We start from the raw sequence: 6,403 nt of genomic DNA, 5'->3' as shown, positions 1-6,403 counted from the left end.
CAGTGCCTTCATCCATCCCATCCTCCCCACGCTGGCAGAGATGTGTCCAGGCTGAGCTGGGCTAACTCTGCCCGTGGCAGGGGCTGGAATGGGATGAGCTTTAAGGTCCTCTGCTGCCCAAATCCTGGGATTTGTCCCTCTCCCAGCCCTGCTGGGTCACTGCACCACCTGCAGTGTCCCCTGGAGCCTCCTCTGCCGTCCTCATGGGTGAGGAGCTGAGCATGAAGGCAGTGGCAGGGCATGGGCAGCACATGAGAAAAACACCCCAGCCCCCCAATCCCCAGACATTTGAGTTATAAACCAAATCGTGTTTTACTTGTCAGAAACGGGAACATTTCAGGCCTTTCACAAAGACTTGGAAAAGCTGCTAAAGTGAGCAAGAGCTTTCAAAGTCAGTTTTTAAAGTGAGCAAGAGTTTTCAGTGGCTGGTTGTGCGTGGGCAGGAGATCCTGCTGGGGGGATAATGCTTCCTCCAGCTGCAGATTCCCGGAGCTGCCACCGAGGCAGGGGGAGAGCTTAAGGAGAAATGTGCAGGGGGAGAGCTCAAGGAGAAATGTGCAGGAGGAGAGCTCAAGGAGAAATGTGCAGGAGGAGAGCTCAAGGAGAAATGTGCACGGGGAGAGCTCAAGGAGAAATGTGCAGGGGAGAGCTCAAGGAGAAATGTGCAGGGGAGAATTTAAGGAGAAATGTGCAGGAGGAGAGCTTAAGGAGAAATGTGCCTGAGCACAGAGCTGAGACTTCCTACAGCCTCCCGAGGCTGCTGTTAACCCTGTAAATGCCTTGGGAGGAGCCCCGAGGGTTCAGTGCAGGACAGGCAGAAAGGAAGAGATGCTCCAGAGGAAAGGAGGTGGCAGCCCTCCAGTGGGGCAGTGTTTTGTGCACTGAAGCCCGGCTCCAGTGAGTCAGCCTTCTCCTGCTTTTAATTCCCCTGCAAACTGAAGGCCGGGATGTGGCTGTGAGCGGATTTGTTGTGGAGCCAGCGGAGTTCTGGCTGGGCTGGAGAGATTTCCTCTCGTCCCTGAGCTCAGGGAGGGGGCAGTTCCCGGCCCAGAGGGGTGTGAGCATCCAACCCTCCTGGATGCTGGGCTGGCTGCAGCATCTCTCCTCCCTCGGGTCCTTTTCTAGGCTGACAGTCACAGTCAGGCATTTCCTCCACTCCCTTCTTCCCGAGCTCCTGCTGCTCCCTGGGATCAGGATTTGTGCTCACCACACAAATAAACCCCTTCCCATGGCTTAACTGGGTTTTCCTTCCAAATTTCTGCTTATAGACAAGGAAAAATGTTCATAACTGTGTCTCTGAAATCTACATTTAATAATGACTTTTGGCAGAGACTTTTATTGACAAGGGATCTTGGGGGCCTTGTGCTTGGGAAGTGAGTGTGGGCAAAACCTTGATTAAACTGCTCATCCTAACAGCAGCTGGAATGGGCTGGTCCCCCCCTTTGCCTGGCCCTGGGAGCTCTTCAGAGGGCATCACTGTGATCCTCTGCACATTCTGTGATCTTTGAAGTGGAGCCTGGCCATCTCTGCTGGCTGGAGCAGCAATGACCTGCTGGCTGCAGGATTAGGGGCTGCAGGAAGGCAGGGAGCAAGGCTGCAGTGGTCTCCTCCAGGCTACAAATCCCCACCTGTTCAGTTTTCAAATCCCTCATCCCTTGTCTTTCAAGTTCCAGGGTTAAAGGGGATGTGGAGCAATTAACATTCTGTTGAGTTGGATTCTCCAGTTTGGGGAATGAGGTCTTTGCTTCCTTACGTTTTGCTCCTTTCCTTTATTGAAATGAGAGGTTGAGAGTTACTGATAGCAAATCCCCTGATTTCTGTTCTGCAGCTGTAATTGCTGGTGGAGGTTTGATTATACCAACTCTTGACTTGGGAGAGATCCCCACGGGTTCAGCATTTCCTAATTTTCCCCTCCCTTTCTCTACTTCCCTAATTTAAGCAAAACTGAACTCGATTTCCCTATTCCCACCCTATAAAAAGCAAGCACATTGAATTTATAGACTCCTAGGACTCTTTTTTTGGTTTGCTCTTGTTCAGTTGCCAAATAGGTACAAATCTGGAGGTGGTTTTGCAAGCTCAGCAGAGGGCATGGGACGAGGGGTTGCTGTCACTGCTGCAGTGCCAGGGCTGCCAGCACTGCCCTGCTGCTCCCTGCTGGCCCCAGGGCCCTCTTTTGCAACTCTGGTGGTCACTCATCAACTTCAGCCTCTGCTCCATTGTCTGCCCCAGCTCCAGATCCCTCTAACCTTTATCCTTGGCACTCTGATTGCTCCATCCCTGGCTGGGCCCAGCCCTGTGAAACCCAAAAGGGACACTCAGAGCAGGGATGGGAGGTGGGAGCAGGCAGGCCAATGGTCCAGCCTGGAAACCACTCAGAGCTTGGGAGGTGCTGCTGGAGCCGGCAGGGAAAATGGAACAGAAAACAGGAAAAGGAGCAAGGCTGGGTTTGGAGGTGCTGAGGAAAGGCTCGGTGTGAGACTCTGGTGGGCTGAGCTCAGCACTTCTCTTCCTTTAGCCACAGAACAGATATAATGTATATGTTATATATGTAAATCTAAATGTATGCAGAGCCCTGAGGAGCTCGGGGCAGCTCCCACTGGTGCCTCTGACCAAGGGCAGGCACAGAGGGGCTTCCACAGACCCCTCGAGCATCCCTGTGAGGTCTTGTGCCAGCAACAGGAGAGGAGCAGAGCTGTGTCCCTGTGCTGCTGCTCCTGGAGCACGTTAGGGGCTGATTGTGAGCCCTCACCCTCCAGCCCTGGGACACTTTGGATATTTAAAATGTTTGCATAGGGTTTTCTGCCTTCTCTCACCTGCTCCTTGTGGGCACTCGGTGGGTGTGGAGGGTGGGCAGTGAGCTCCCTCAGCTCTGTGTCAGGGTGACACGGATCCACAGGGATAGAGAGGACAGGCTCCAGAGGATCTGGTTGCTGTGGGAGCCAGGGGAGGGAGATGTGAGCCCATCACAGCCCCTGGCACAGCGCAGGGGTCCCTCCTGATGGATGCTGGCAGCTCCTGGCAGAGCCGCTCTGCAGCATCGCTGGAGCCTCAGCTCCCCCTCCTCTGTGGCTGCTTCCAAAAATACCGGCCAGTGTCTGCCAGGAGAGGGGTGCCAGACGGGTCTGGAGCTGTGCTGCTGCTGCTGCTGCTGCTCACATCTGCTGGGCCACCTGCCTGAGCCACTCAGGGAGCTGCAGCAGGGACAGAGAGCTGTGCCTCGCCTTCCCTCCAGCCCCACAGCAAGCTTTTCACAGGAACAATGGGAATCCATCCACAGAATCATGGAATAACTCTGTTTGGATGGGACCAAAGCTTCTCGTTTGGGTTTTTCTCCATCAAGTCAGGGGTTTGCACGGAATGATTTGTGTTTCTGAAGGGTTGCAGGTAATGAATGCAGCAAGCTCAGTGCTTATCTCACCCAGGCATTCAGGCACGCCCTGCTCTTTGCTGCAGGGATGTGCCCCTGCCTGCCGAAGAAAAAACCCATTTCCCATCATTTTCCCCTCCTCCCTTTGCTGTATCTCATTTTTTTTGCCTCAGGGCTGCAGATTGCCACATGCTGGGAGACATCAGTGCCTCGCAGCCGAGCTGCAGGGGCAGCAGGAGCCGCGTGGGGAGGGGATGAGCTGCTGCAGTTTGGGGTTTGCAGCCTGTCAAACCTTCCTGGCGGATTTTAAATGGAGTTTTGCTGATGTGAGAACAGATGGGGCGAGGAAAACAGCACCCACGTGCTTGCTTTTAAACAAGGGAAAGGAACTTCATTTCCTCAAACCTCATCCCTGGGGTGTTTGTCCAGCTCGTGTCTTTACCCCATCTCTGACTGGGGTACCAAACTGGGGGACAGAGCCTCTCTGTGTTTTCATAACCCTGGAGGGATTTTCAGTGTCATTTCCAACCAGCCAGGCAAGGAAGTGACATTGGTGTCACAGCAAAGAGAATCTCAGGCCCAGGCTGGGATTTTGGGGTGTCCTGTGTGGGGCAGGGAATGGAATCAGTGATCCTGGTGGCTCCCCTTCAGCTCCATGGTTCTGTGATAGATCTGTGGCAGTCCCAAAACTGAATCCCAGTCTGGTCCAGTGAATTCCAGTTGTTCACTGGGAGGTTTAACCATGATGACAGAGCCATGGGAGCTTCTGCTCCTTTTCCCTTGGCAAATGTATGGATTTCTTCCCAGGCATGAGAAGCCCTGCTCCACGGGCCTTGTGCTGCAGACAGTGCTGGAACAGAGAAGTGTCCTGCAGAAAATGGGCTGGGACAGGGAATTACAAAACTTGGCTTTGCAGGTGCCTTTGTCCCCCAGGTAACTTAGGGCTGCTGCCCTCCCTGCTGTTAATAAATCTGTCTGTGTGTAAATTCCCAGTGCTCCCAGGTGAGATGGGGATGGTGACCTGGGGAATATTTTGTGTATAATGACATGTGGCTGGGGGAGGCTGAGGGCCAGGACCCCGAGCTCTCTGTCCCTGCCACGAGGTCTCCACAGCAAAGAGAACTCCCAGTTCCACGTCTGCACAGCCCAGCTTCCCTCTCTGCTGAGGAATAAATGCAGTTTATTCTGGGGTGTGCTCCTGTGCCAGCAGGGTTTCATTTCAAGGGCTCTCTGCTCATGTTAAAATGGCAGCAGGAGCTCCTGAAATAACTTTGGTCAGGGGCCAAATTGGTTAAAATTGGTCCAATCAGGTTAAAGTGTGTGAGGTTTGCTGCTCCTGCATGAGCAGAGAGGCTGCTCAGGAGCTGGGTCAGAAGGCCAGGGCAGGAGGAGAGAGGCACAAACCTGCAGAACTGTCACACTCGGCCACTTTCAAGTTGTTCTTTGTGGACTTTCCCCCTTCCATTTATTTCTGACACATGATTCCATCTGTTTGAGCACAGCAGTTTTCCCTCTCACACAAGTGCATTGTGAATTATCTCTCAAAAGTCTGGAATGAATTTCCCTTAGTCCCAGAAGCTCCCTAACCCACATTTTGGGTGGCTCTGGAGCAGCTTGGAGGCTCAGGGGGCAGAAGGGATTTCCCTGCAGACCCACAGCCTTTTTCACCTTCCTGAAAAGCCAAACCCAGCGAAGTTCTCTGCCTGGCAGGGAGGGGAGGATGTGCTGGGAGCCAGCACTGCCCCTGGGGCACATCCCAAAATCTTCCATTTATTTGGAAGATTTATTAAATCTTCCATTTAATCTCATATTATTAAATGGAAGATTTCTTAAATCTTCCATTTAATCTCCAGGGATCCACTGAGCTCAGTTAAAAATAAAAATAATGGGAAAGAGCTGGGAAAAGGTAGGTGCTGGTAAATCCTCATTTTGGGCTGTCATTTTTGGTAATTCCCTCTGTCCCAAGGAACTTTGAGACACATAGTCAGTGTTGGTAAGAGCAAATCCTGCTGTTGTGCAATACAGGGGTTTCACAATTTACTCTGAGGATGTGAAATGAACTTGGTTTCCAGTGTTAATTTTAGTCTTAATTAAAAAACTGAGGGGGAAAAGGAAAAAAAAGGAGATTTTTGCACCCAGCCCAGCCCTGGGAAGGGTTTGTCTCGTGCAGTTGAAGCTTTATTTTGACTCAGCGTTTGCAGTGGGGCTGTTCTGGCTGTGGGAATGAGCCCATCAGTATGCACGAGTCACTCCTAATGAATAATTTAGCTGAGATTAACCTTTCCCCTTGCAGAAAACCTTCCTTTCTCCTTTGCTAAGCACAGCCAGGACTGGTGGGAAGTTTAATCACTGTTGGCAATTGTTCAGTAGATTATTTCTGTGGATAATTCCTGCAGCTCCCAGACAATTTGCTGCTCGTGGCCATTATCTGAAATGAGTTCTGCCTAGTCCTGATTAAATTATTTGTGATTCTCACTGGTAGAGCCAGGGAAATTGCATGATTATATATTTTCAGCGCTGTGTTTGCTTACTTTGCGATATTGTTATAAATATTTGGAGTTTGCCAACTCCTGTGCTGGGGTATTTATAGACAGAGAACATAAAGATTGTGGAAAATATGGAAACAGATGGGTTACAAGTGAGGATCTCACTGTGCACTGCAGGGAGGGGTTCCCAGGCCTGGGACAGAGCAGACTCAGGTCTGGGCTGTGTTAGGAATGAAACCACAGATTAATTTTTGTAAACCACAAATTAATTATTAAAAGGGAAACCGGAAATTGTGGCGTCACCTTGGTTCAGTGGCTGCCACCTCCTGCACAGCCCTGTCCCTTCCCTGGCCCTGTTTGGGGTTTGGGATGGATTTGGCTCCTCTGTTTTCAGCACCCCATGGCAGGTTTTGGCACGAGGTGGCCCTGAGGTGGCCCTGAGGTGGCTCTGAGGTGGCCCTGAGGTGGCTCTGAGGTGGCTCTGAGGTGGCCCTGAGGTGGCCCTGAGGTGGCCCTGAGGTGGCTCTGAGGTGGCTGTGAGGTGGCCCTG

General features: G+C 51.9%; 1 protein-coding gene across 2 annotated transcripts in view; it reads left to right on the top strand.

The window, feature by feature from the left end:
* LAMB3 (laminin subunit beta 3) overlaps positions 1 to 6,403 on the top strand; it is a 22,924-nt gene that overhangs the window by 1,839 nt on the left and 14,682 nt on the right. The gene's annotated exons all lie outside the window — the stretch shown is intronic.

Source organism: Parus major, chromosome 26, assembly GCF_001522545.3.
Source record: "Parus major isolate Abel chromosome 26, Parus_major1.1, whole genome shotgun sequence".
NCBI lineage: Eukaryota > Metazoa > Chordata > Aves > Passeriformes > Paridae > Parus > Parus major.
Note: the sequence above shows the minus strand (reverse complement) of the source record. Positions and strands in the feature narration are given on the sequence as shown.